The 13,315-nt window shown below is 39.2% G+C and overlaps 1 long non-coding RNA gene across 1 annotated transcript in view; it reads left to right on the top strand.

Annotated features, from left to right (window-relative positions):
* The window catches only part of LOC137777814 (uncharacterized), a 111,699-nt gene that overhangs the window by 89,732 nt on the left and 8,652 nt on the right, over positions 1 to 13,315 (top strand). Inside the window, exon 4 of the long non-coding RNA XR_011076633.1 lies at positions 6,892 to 7,035. This is a non-coding gene — a long non-coding RNA (uncharacterized lncRNA). The remainder of the gene's footprint in view (positions 1 to 6,891; positions 7,036 to 13,315) is intronic.

The raw sequence follows: 13,315 nt of genomic DNA, 5'->3' as shown, positions 1-13,315 counted from the left end.
TGAAAGGCATTATACAAATGGGAGGCCAATAAATTGACCTTTGTACATACATTATTTACATCCAGTGGTGTGCTAAAGGCAGCTTGTACCAGCTCACACAAGCCAATTTTCAAATTTTTAGGAATTGTGAAAGCTAGTTGACATCACATAGGTTAAAATCAGCTATGATGGGCTATTTCTATTACAGGAAAATGCTACATATTAAGGCTCTTCTTTGTTTTATGTTTCTTTACTGCGGAGAGCCAGTTGTTAAAAATGTACCAATATGCCATTATTTATATCTGTCTTGGAAACTAAAGGGTGACGACCTGGGATGTCTTGAGTATCCCAAAGAGAGTGAGAACTTCTAGTTTTAAACCATGCTTAGTTAAAGGGTAGTCAATTTCCTTTAGCATCTGTCCTCTGTTCAGAAGTCCCCTTTCTTTCTATTTTTCCAAGACCCTGACTCCTTGATATCATGCCAGCCATTCATGCCCTAGCCCAAAAGGAAATAAAGGGAAATATTAACAATAATGACTATAGGTAGTTCCCATCTTCATCTTCATTCATCCACCAAATATACACTGAGGTCCTCCTACAGAGGGCCCTGTAACAATGGGCTGAACATCTGGTGTAAGATAGAAAGTGTTCAACACCTGTACTCAAGGAACTCACATTCCTACAGCAGAAGACACATAATGCAGAAGTTGCTTTAAGAACACAGATATTTCAGAAACCCAGCCAGAAATGGCCAGGAAGGCTTCCTGGAGGAAGGAGGGTTTAGTAGGTTAAGAATAAAGCAAAAGGGGAGAGAAAGCAAGCCATCTTCCATTCAAGAAATTCTAATTTATCAGCTGTCTGGTGACCTGGACACATATAACAGATGGTTGAGAGAAGAGAAAACCAACAGCAGGATAGGAGTGGCAAATAGAACCAAATTTCACATACAGTATAATAAGCAGTGAAAATTATCTATGGGATTTATTACCTAGGGTGTCACCACTGATCTCAGAGCAGTTTGAGGGAAATCATGGGCATGAGAGTCTCATAGTCACGATAGATGGTCATGAATTAGACAGGGAGTTGCAGTCTGTGCATATCTATATGTATATACATATATACGTGTGTGTGTTTATATATATATATATATATATATATAAAATCACAAACCATGCATATGTGTGTGTGTATGTGAGAGAGAGAGAGATGGACCCGGGAGATAAAGAGATAGAAGTAAGAGAAAATAATTCATAGGATAAGAAGAGGAAGTTTGAGCAGGTGGCAGGGATGTGAAAGGCTCAATCTTAAACAGAGAGAAGGATATCTTTTTCTCCAGGATGCAAAAGGAAATGGTAAATTTTTGTGTTGACGTGGATATATTTGTAAATTAGGTGCGTAAGGTGTTGGGGAAACCAGAGATAAAATCACCTAGGAAAACATGTAAATCCAGAACGGTAGAGAACTAACATAAAACTGAATCAAATGCATAAAATGCATCATTTTCATCACAGGCAAGGGGGCAAGACTCTTTTTCTTCTTCTTTTCTCTGTTTTATAGGATTGGTTTTGTGTTTTGTTTTTATTTCATCCCTACCCCCCGACACACGCACCCGTTCACCCATATTCACTCTTTTGAAAACATACACACTCTATTTCTATCTTAGTGATTATCATTAAAATTCTTATCATCAAAATCTCATAGTTATTTCAAGTCTAATCAGTATCTCCAACCTGCTCTAGAACAGTAGATGTATTTTAGGACGTTTTAACTTTGGTCAAACCCTTTTCCCCTTACATTTATTGTTGACCAGTATTTTAGTTCTATCTTGTTTATCTTTATGTTTTTAATTAATTTTTATTGGAGTATAGTTGCTTTACAATGTTGTGTTAGTTTCTGCTGTACAGCAAAGTAAATCAGCTCTACGTATACATATATCCCCTCTCTTTTGGATTTCCTTCCCATTTAGGTCACCATAGAGGATATGTTTATTTTTTAAAATAAATTTCACTGAGGTATAATTTACACACAATTTAAGTGCACAGTTTGAGTCTTGACAATTATGCACAGCCATGTAATCACCAGCCCATCAAGATACAGAGAATCCCCAAAAGCTTCTACCTTTGAGCCCCTCCCCAGGCATACTCCACCCCATCCCTGGCCCCAGGTGACCACTGATCTGCTTTCTGAAACTCCACGTTAGATTTCCTTCTTAGACTTTATATAAATGGAACTCATCCTTCATACAGTACATACACATTTTAGTTTGACTTCTTTTACACACCATAATCACTGTAATGTTTTTGAGGGTTATCCACGTTTCCGCTTATAACAATAGCTTTTCCTTTTTATTGCTAAGCAGAATTCAGTAGTACGATTGCACAGTAATTCGCTTATCCAGTCACCTGTTGATGGATATTTGGGGTGTTTCCAGTTTGGGGCTATTATGAATCAAGCTGCTATGAACGTTCATGTAAAAGTCTCTGCATGGACACAAGTTCTCATTTCTTTTCAGTAAAAACTCAGAACCTGCTGGGTCATATTGCCAGTCTATGGTTAACTTAAAAGAAATTGCCAAACTGATTGCAAGATGATTGTACCATTTCATACTCCTCCCACCAACACGTGAGCACTCCAGTTTCTCCATATCTATGCTCACACTTGGAATTTTAACTTTTAATTTTAGCCATTCTACTGAATTATAGTGGTACCACATTTGGGTTTCTATTTGTGTTTTCTTAATGCTACTGAGCATGTATTAATGAGTCCATTTGGCATTCAAATATCTTTGAATGTTCAAATCTTTTGCCTATTTTTTTATGGAGTTGCTTGTCTTCTTATTATTGAGTTGTGAGAGCTCTTTATGTATCCCTGATACAAGTCCTTCCTGAGATGATATATATTGCAAATATTTTCTCTCAGTCCCTGGCTTGCCTTTTATTTTTTTAAATATAGTGTCTTTCAAAGAATAAATGTTTTAATTTTGATAGGGCTTATTTTATTGTTTTTCTTTTATCATTCATGACTTTTAAGTGTTGTCTATGAAATCTTTACATACCACAAAGTTACAAAGATTAGTTGTATTATTTCCACTACTGCAGTTTAACTTTTATGTGTAGGCATAGGATCCTTTTTAGTTAATTTTGGCATATGGCGTGAGGTAAGGGTCAAGGCATACTTATTTATTGTCTGTACAGAAGTCCAGTTGCTCCAGGACCATCTGTTGAACAGATGACCTTTCTCCACTGACTCATAGCACATAGTGAGGACCAAATGAGCTAACACATGTGAAGTGCTTAGACAATTGCCTGGTACATGGTAATTGCACAATAAGCATTTACTACGGTCTTTGGTGTCTACATTCCGTCTTGCAAATTCAACCTTTTGTCCAGCGTTGCACACTCTTCTCCTGAAATACTTTCTTTACAAAGTCCTTTAGAGAAAGTCTTTTGATGATCTGTTTTCATTAGTCTAAAAATGTCTGTATTTCACCATTCTTGCAAGACTTACTGTGAATAGAATTTGAGGTTGACGGCTGCTTTCTCTCAGCACAATTGAAGATACTATTTCTCCATCATCTGAAGCATCTTCCAATAGCTGACGAGAAGAGCAGCAAGCCTTTCCTTTGTGGTAATCTGTCTTCTCTCCCTTGTTCTTTTATTCTCTGTCTTTCTCGCTCTGTCTTCCTTGTGTGGATTTATTTTTATCTGGAGTCATTAGACTTTCTGGGTCTGAGGAATAGGGTTTTTTTTTTTCCTGCTTTTATCTTTTAAGTGCTTCCTCTCCTTTATTCTTTCCATTTTCTTTATCTAGAGTTCCATTTAGACGTATGTCAAACCTACGTATTTTATTTTCCATTTCTCTCTCATATTTTCTCTCTCTGTCTCTCTAACCTGCTTTATGGGGAAGTGCTTCACATCTAACTTTCAGTTTACTACTTCTTTTATCATCTATGTCTGATTTTAGGTGTACTTATCCATTGGGGATTTTATTCCAATGGAAATGTTCTGTTTCCAGAAGTTGTATTTGAATCTTTACCAAGTTGGCTTGGTTATTTGTGAGAATAAATTGTACCTTGCTCATATATCCTATTTTCTCTTTTACAGCTTCAAACATTTAACCTTACTTCTTTTATTTAGTATCACAGAGTTCCGAAGGCTGAATCTCTCAGTTAGTGAAGATGTGTGTGTGTGTGTGTGTGTGTGTGTGTGTGAGAGAGAGAGAGAGAGAGAGATTTGATTAAGAGTTCATCATATTCTGGCCACTGTCTGTGAAGTGTCGTTTTGAGTTGAGCATGCAAATCTACTGAGGTTTTGCACCCTTCCAACCCAGGAACATGCTGTGACCAGAAGGCATGTCAGCTCAAAATTTAAAACCACATAAAGTAGTTGTGGCTATAAATGAATTCTCAGGTAGATTTTTCTCGCCAGAGCCAAACCCAGATGGATTAATGCCATTTGAATCTCCCCACACTGGCAAGAAGATTTCTTTCTAGTCTATTTTTTCACAGAAGGTGTAGCTTATCAAAGTTCCTGGCTCTTTGTGTGAAGTTTCCCTTCTAAATCCCCATTTTTCTGTGTGTCAAATTACCGTCTCCTCTGCCCTGCGTGGACCTTAAAGCCCAGTCACCTTGGATCACAGCGACCCTCACACATCTGAGGGTAGCAGAAGCTTCAGTGGTATTTTGTGGCTTTTTTGTAGCAAAAAAAATGTTCTCAATTTCCAAACTTGCTCTGCCCTTATTGTCTCCAATCCAGTAAGTTGAGTAAAGCCTCCAGCATACTGAGCCCAAGTACTAAAAATTATAACTGATTCACATCTAAGTGATAACAGCTAGTAGCTAGTCAACCTTTCCAGAAGCATTTGGATCTTAGACTAAGAGTGTCTTAGCCTGAACCAAAAATAAAAAAGGTCTCTAATGAAGACTTTTCTATAGATACATTTGAGGGGAAGGAGATTTCTGGAACCCACACATTTTACCAGCTAATCCTTGTTGTGCAAGGAATGTTCCATCGGAGCCATCGCATTTCTCCTTCACATGTGCTGTGGTGGAGATCATGGCACCTCTCCTTCAAATGTTAGTTTCTTCACTAATCTGTTCAATCAGTAAATATTTATCAAGTGCCAGCTCTGGGCCAGGCAATGAGCTGGAATAGTGATGAGAAAAGTAGTGCTTGGTCCTTTCTCTAGTGAAGACTATGGCCTCGTGAGGAAACAAAGAGGCTGATAATCACCTAGATATGAAAAAATGTAAAAGGACCCCTGAGAGATGCTTTGAAGTAGATGCACCTGTGCTAGGAGAGCCGTGATGACAGATCCCAGGGTCAAAACCAGCTCCTTGGGCAGTGACGCCAGTGGCAACATGGGAATAGTGAGGCAGTCTGGTGAGCGCGTACAGAGGTGAGGGTGGCTAATGTGAAGGGAAAAGAAAGAGTGATGGGAACGATGCAGCCAGAGCAGCTGGGTCACGAGGGGAAGACGTTCCTCTATTTTCAGTCTCTTAATCAGGAGACGAGCATCGGGCTCTACACTAGAGAAAAGGGCGAAGGGAAAAAAACCGTCATGGTTAATGTCACCAGGACTTTCTTTCCCGTGAGAATAATTTAGTTGTCTTAGTCATGTCTTAGCCATGGCTGTACCATGACACCCCGTCTTCCTCTCTTTTAAAATATTAAAAGACATTGTGAACCTGAAATTAAAGGAATCTGATCAGTGAGTCAAAATCCTTTCGTATTTTCTCACATGCAAATTCTGCAAAAGCAGCCAACTGAAACTTTGCAGGGAAAAGCTACTTGGATCCATTTCATTCCTCAAAGAATGTGCAATCAAAGGGTCTGTCTCTGTCATTCAGCATCAGTCCTGGTCCAAATGGCAGCCGAAACAGTTAATCAACTCGTCCACTGGGAAAAAACTAACATTTAAGGATAAAGGAGCACCAATTTTACAATAATCGTGCATCTATCCACTCACTTTCACTTAGTGAAAATTGTTCAGCAACTACTATGTGTCGGGCTCTATTCTCTATCCTAAAAAGGAAAGTTAATTAACTTCCAATAGTTTTATTTTTATTAGCAAATTTGTCAAGGTCTGCCAGAGCTGTCATCCCTCCAATAACAGCTTGTACCAAATTCCTTTCACCCCCTGTTTAGTGAAACAGCAAACTAATGGACACCAAGAATACAGAAGCCAAAGCAGAGATGACTGCTCATGTTGAATTGTGTTATTCTGAGACAGAGCAGGGACATTTCAGGCCAGCACAGGGGTAATTAGTGGCTGGTCATGGACACCCGGGTATTGTATCAGTCTGAGTTCTGTGCTTGTCTCACTTTTGGAAATGGCTCAGAAACAACCTGCATGCCTGTCAATGCTCTGTGAGCAAAATTTTGCACAGGGGAAGAGGAGAGAGTAAATATCACAAAAGTGGTCACTTCCTGGTCCACAAATTTCAATAAGTTTCCTCCAGATGGACTCCAGCCTCACCTTATTTTTGTACAAGAAGTTAGCTGAAATTAATATATGGGCTGACAGTTCAGCTTAAAGTCAAAAGGAAGAGATCCCAGGAACAAATACTGGCTTAAAAAACACAGAAAGAAATGGTTATGTCTCTACATTCCTACTGCATTTTTCTATTTTCTGTACCCAACCAAGACAAAGAAAGTGTGTGCATTACAGGTGTGGTTCCACTACAAAAGCATATTTGGATTTACCCACTTATTTTTCAGCTGTAAGTTGCCTAAATTCCAACATCTGCAATCCTGGCTATTGATTGGGGCTGAATGGGCTCAGCGTTTATAAGGAGAAGTCATTTCTGTCCATGACAATCTTATGTTATCTTACAGTTAAATCTATCTATTATTATTTTTTCCCTTGGCAATAAAGAGAAATCATGAATGCATCATTTCTGATTGTCCTCAGGAAACGTGGATCTGACTGTTCCCTGGAAACATTTAAACAGAGAATGTTCTCATCTGCAGTGAATCATTTCTGTGGAGTCATCCCTGGATGCAGGGGAAGGGCTTGGATGACCCCCTCGAATCCCATCCAGCAGCAACCTTCCTGGTAAGTCTAATGGAAGCATCTTTCCTCTGAGCTGCTTTGTGAGAAAAGCAATAAGCCGTGACTCCTATGGTGGTTCCAGAAATGGAATTGCTGCCCACAGAGCACTGTTTTCTGTCTCTCTAGGAGGGTAGCCTCTCGCCTTTGTAGGAATTTGCAGTAATGCAGCTAACTGCAAAGAGGCAAATGCTTACCAGGATTTTCCCTGCCACAAAGCCCTGGACCTTGGCAAGATTATTTTCCTCCCACAGTGATGAAATAGAGTATTAAATGCATATCTCAAAATGAAAAATGCAATAACAATCCCTTCTTAGCCGGTTGTTTATAGAAACTTTTCATTCTGGGTTCATTACTGATCTTTTTCTTTTAATTGAAGGCAGATAAAATTAGAGATGCATGACCCCATGGCAGAGAATGTCTCTTTCTGTGAAAAATGGGAGATCTAAAACTAATATCAAACAGAAAACACTTTCAGATCACAGATAACATCTCTTGCCAATTTGTATCTCCATAAGCTAAAAGAATGGCTGATATAATCACTTATAAATGATATTGACCAGTGGACAGAAATGTTATGAAAGAAAGACAAAGAAAAAAGGTTGGGAGAGATGGAGACACTTTTCACTCTGTAGTTCGTATTTGACAAGAGTCTCTTAATATAACACTTGTGGCAGCAGAAAGGCAGAGCTGTTCAAGTGCCCTCCCCAGGGCAGGGCACTGCTGAAGTTGCCTGCAAGGTGGCTTTGACCATGGGCTAAGCAGCTGGTGTGAGTGTGTGCATGTGTGGATGAGAGAGACGAGGCAAGTGACTTAGGATTCGTTTTAGAACTTTAAAAATATGGACCAGGCTTTGGGTTGTGTGTGTGTGTGGTTTTTTTTGGGTTTTTTTTGTTTTGAGCCTTTAAAAGCCCAACAGAAAGTATTGCCAAGGGCCCTCTGCTCTTAATGCTGAGATAGGAACAAGCTTACAAAGTAGCAAAAAGCCAGAGCTGTGCTGGAGGTGAGGGGGCTGGACCACCTCTCGAGGTGACGACGTAGTCATTTGAAGTGTCCAGTCCTTGAGACATGTAAAATCATAGAGAAGCAGATTTTGGTAGGAGTTGTGGAGGAGTTAAAAAGCCAAAAGCTCAGTTTTGGAAGTTAATTTAGAGACGTCTATTAGCTACACAAGTGGCGTGAGCGTGGTTGGAAACAGGAGCTCTGGGGAGAGGGCGAGGCTGGGGATACAAATCTGGGAGTTGCTGGTGTGTAAAACGCACTTAAAGGTGTGACCCTGAATGAGATCATCTTAGGAAAGAGAGAGACTACTTAAAGGAGACGGTAGGTGGGGACATTTATCTCTGAGATGAGGAGGAACTGGGGAAGGAGACCGAGAAGAAGCATCAGCCAAGGGAGGGAAAGAACTAGGAGAGATTGAAGTCAAGACAAGAAAGAGTTTCAAGAAGCAAAGAGCGACCAGCTGTGCCATGTGCAGCTGAAGATGAGTGAAGGTGACCCTTGGCTTTGGAAAGGTAGGGCTGGCTGGTGGTCTTGCTGAGAAGTGTTTTTTCACTGGCACTCTGGGGACAATGCCTGAAAGAATTGGAGGCGGAAGACAATAAAAGAAGAAAGATGGAGACGGTTGAGTACACATGGCCATTTCAAGAGGGGACCCAAGCAGGCAACTGGATGGACACACTAAGTTGGCCACAGATGAACTATTCTTGTAGAAAATTGACCCATTGGAAATTGGTGATTCAGGAGGTCCATTTGATTTGAAGACACAAATACTGTCCATGAGGAAACGGGTGGAGAAGTTCTCCAAAGAATTATTCAGTATTATTGCATCTGAAACACAGCCATGGTGAAACCAACCACAGACAGTAGGGTCGAGTAGAGGGTCTCAGACATCAGGATGTAATATTCAGATGCGGATAGACACTCAGCTGAAATGATACTAAAAGTGAGTGAAAGCAGAGAAGTTAAGCAAGATGGCCGGGGCAAAGTGAATTTGTCCTGAAAGAAATTTCAGTGGGGCTGAGTTCTAAAAATCAGGGCCAAATTTGTACTTCCAGTTCTGCCAATGTTAAGGAAACATGAATCAAAAAGTTAAAATTTTGGTGTGATACTCCCTCTAAAAGGATAAGCCTATGTGGGGCTACAGAAAGCAGATGCCTATCAGATGAGGTGGAAGGTTGTAGGGCAAGATCCTGCCAACAAAATTTCCAGGCTACTGATCATAAATGTGAACTTCGACTCATTTATTTTTCTGGACTTTGAAGCACTTGCTGGAAGGGTTAATACCTTAACCTCTTACCAGGTAAAATCTGAGTGAGGGTTAGTCTTACTCTGGCGGGAACTTTTTGTAGCTCATACTAATTCCCTGGGAAGAGGTTAATCTGGAAGGAAAGAGAGGGAAGAACCGGAATCAGCCAGGTCTCAGTGTTGCTGAAGGCGGGTCAGTCCTCCCGCGGCTGCCCCCTCCTCAAGGTTTGGATGTAACGGGAAAGCAGTGAAGCAGATAGTCACCAGGGAAGCTGAGTCAAAGCACAACAAAGTCACCAGGGATTTCAGTGAAAAAATACAGGAGAAAGAAATGTTGTTTGTTGTGTCGTGAAACTCACAGCCTTCCATCTGGATAGCCCCATGCTTTGAAACGAAGTTGCAGGAAATAGTTAACTTTGCATATCATTGAATTAGATGACTAGGGAATCTTCACAAATAAGATATAGAAGAATGATGTTGTTCATCCTTTTTTGTTTGTTTTGCTTTTTAAATTGTGATGGAATTTTATTTGAGGCTTAGGAAGAAACCTTGAACCAGAAAGAGCTAGCATGCAGCAGGTATAAGGCCTTTCAGAGAAAATCTAATATCCCATACCTCATAATAAACAAATACATCTTGCTTCTAAAGGGGAAAAAAAACCCTGAATTGTTTATTTTGTCTATGGGGATGTTCAATCCATAGACCCTTTTTTCTTTGAGCATCTGTGTTTTCCATCACCTTTAACACCCATCTTGATTTTTCTCTTTGACTTCAATGATTCTTCCTGGTTTTCCATTACTATATCCAACTTTCACTTACTTTTCTGCATTCTGGTTTCACCCTAAGCCTCTGATGCTACGTCACCTGGTTACACTAACTGTAAGATATGCTCCCTGCTCACAGCAGGAGCTGCAAACAACACTTCTATCCTGTTTATACTTATTTTGATCTATGAGGCAGGCAGTTTCATTACTTTGTTTGTATAGAGTGTCTATTAAATGTCTACAGTACTTAGATTCCTCTACTCTACCTTGATGAAAGTACACTTTGGGGGTAATTCCTATCCGTATGTTTCTTTCATTTTATGGGACTCTTTCTTCATATAGGAAAGATTAAATTTACATCAAAATGTGGGAGAAACAAATCCTTTAAGAACAGCAAAAAACAAAAGCAAGACAGTATGTCTGTATCTTAGAAGAGTCAACTATTCCTATATTTTAATTTCACGTCTGGTTTTTTACCTAATATTTTGAAGGGTAAAATCTACCCTCTAGCTTGACACTCTAGTTTCCTTTACATGTTATGGTAATTCCTTCTGCTTCCACATTGCTTTCCGCATTTTTCCTGATTTCTTCATCTTCTAAAAGGATGCATTTTACAGTTTTGTTATCTTAAAGGTTTCTTTGTGTTTGATAAGTTTTCTTTCAAGGTTATCATCTGTCTCTTCCATCTTGCTGGTTTCCTGTGCAGCTCTCAACACACGTGTTCCTGTAGGAGCTTTAGAGCCATAGTTTTACATTCTGTCTGGGCTTATTACTTGGACACCCAACAGGCTCGACGTAGCATGTCCGAATGATATCATCATTTGACTCCCAATCTAGTCACTCACGCTGATTTCCTTATATCTGTCAGTGGCCACACAGGGAGTATAGCTGGGCCAGTGCTGCCATAACAACCACCAATGAGATACACACACTAAAAGCAGTGTTTGCCTCTGGGATGAAGCAAAGAACGCAGCCTTCAGAAGCAGGAGCTCTTGATCTGGGGTACTGTCTTAGGTAACGTAATACCATGGGAGGTACGGGGAGACTCCCAACCTAGAAAATAAACTCTAGGTGAATTCCAACTTAACTCCCATCCTACTGGTCTCCTGAAATCACCAAATGTGACATTCTTAATGTGAATCTTCATTTCTTTCCAAGAATCCTTGCTGTAAATGAGAAAACAGATGACACCTAGGAATTTATCCACCTTAGACTCTTATCTACAGACATTTACACACAGGAATCAAAGCCTAAGAGCAAGACGTCAAATAGAAAAAAACCCTATGGAAACAAAATTAATAGAGTGGAAAAGAAAAACCTTGAAATAAATAGTCCTCATCAAAAAGTGAGATATAATCCATTAAAAAAGAAACCAAGGAGGAGGAGGAACAGGAGGTAAAGGTAGAAGAGAAGGAAAAGAAGAAATAGATGGGACAGAAGTAGTTAATAGGAAGGAAAGAAATCTCTCGAGGGTTCTTGGAGCTCTAAAATATTGTTGTGGAAACAAAAGACTAAAGATTTAGTGAGTGGATAATAAAGGGTCTTGGTGAGAAAATAATTTGTAAGGAGGAAACGTGTGTGAAGGAAATAAAAGGTGGGTATTGAAAAAAAACATTGAAATATGGACAATAAATTTATAAGTTCTAAATCCACCTCTAGGAATTCTAAAAGCCGGGAAAAAAGGTATGTAAATGATGAAAACATCACAGAAACTTATAGAAACATAAAATAAAACTTAAAAGTGCAGAGGAACGAAGGGGTCCACAGGGTGCAGAGCAGACTAACTAAATTCACATCCTTTGTACAGTCTAACTATATGGCAGATAGTAGGATTATAAAACATAAAGCAGCTGCCAAGAAATTATTTCTGAGTACTCAGAGGCCTAATGTAAAAATAATTGTCATCTGGAACTAAAATTCCACTGGATTTTAAGAAAGCACAGGATGTGGCTAAGTTGGAAGGAAAAGTAAAAGCATGTCAAAAATAGAGTCTTTCAGTGTGCAGTGTGGAGAGACACAAAGGAATATGTAACCAAAACATATTTTGTATAAAGCTTCTGAAAATAATAAACAAAAGAAAAACAACTCAATAGAAAACAACCAGGCAAATGGTATAAAATCACAATTCACAAAAGTCCAAGGGCCAACAAACAAGTAATTAAAGAAACAAAAACCATATAAAAAATGACGAAATAGTACTTTTTGTTCTCCAGATTTCAAAACTTACAAATTATACTGCTTAACGCATACTAAGTGCTTACTGTGTACATGGTCCTGGAGTGAACGCTCCAAAGACATGACCTCACTCAGTGCCCATGCTAAGCCTGTGTTATTTATATTAACATCCTGTCTAAGATTGTGGAGATTTTCCACTCCTCCAGAAATCCTGTCACCTCCTCTGCACAGCTGAAACTCTTGGAAGCCAACTCAGAACGTGTTACATCCACTTCCTCACCTCCTTTTTCTTCACTCGTCAATTTACAACAGTCTTGTCTCTACCTCCAGTGAAATTTTTATTTCCAAGCAAACCACTATTTTATTGTTCTGATTCCTACGTTTCAGTCTCATCTTTACTGGCATCTCCAGATGTTTGACATTGTGTTTTTCTTGAAGGACCTTCCTCCCCGACTCTGTCCCAATGTTTGCACGTTTCTCTTGACCTCCTCTGCTCAACCCCTCACCCCCCCTTTCTCTCTTTGCCTTGTCCCCTACCTCCCAAGCGCCATAGTGCTCTCCAAGTATTAGTTTTAAACAACTTTCCTTAAAATATACAGACTCTTTCAGATAAACATATTATTACATCTAGATATAAAATGAATATGCACAGAAGACAATTACATTTCTTAAGATAAAAAAATAAGTACGGCAGCTATGACCTTAGCCCACAAAATCAGACTATCTCGTATTACACTTGTTCATGTTCAAAAATTATAGTCTTAACTGTGATGGTTGTTTTGGTATACATGGGGCTAGAAAAAGAATACAGCACAGTAACTTCCTGACTTGCACCAGGATAATAATCTAGTAAATGCTCCAAGAGAAAGAAACTAATAAAGAGAAACAAGATTTTATCATTAAAATCATGAAACACTCAATTTACCTCCATTTTTTTCAAAACTGGTCATGGAATTGAATCACAGTCTTTTAAAGGAACGCCTCACTGGACCATCTAATACTATATAGTGCATCAAAAGTTCAGAAATAACAGAAGTAAAAACAATAAATCACCAAATAATAGTTAATAAAAGTTTACGGTGCACACACCAAAGAGACGG

The sequence above is a fragment of the Eschrichtius robustus genome, chromosome 15, assembly GCF_028021215.1.
Source record: "Eschrichtius robustus isolate mEscRob2 chromosome 15, mEscRob2.pri, whole genome shotgun sequence".
Classification (NCBI taxonomy): domain Eukaryota; kingdom Metazoa; phylum Chordata; class Mammalia; order Artiodactyla; family Eschrichtiidae; genus Eschrichtius; species Eschrichtius robustus.
This window is presented reverse-complemented; position numbering and strand designations above follow the sequence as displayed.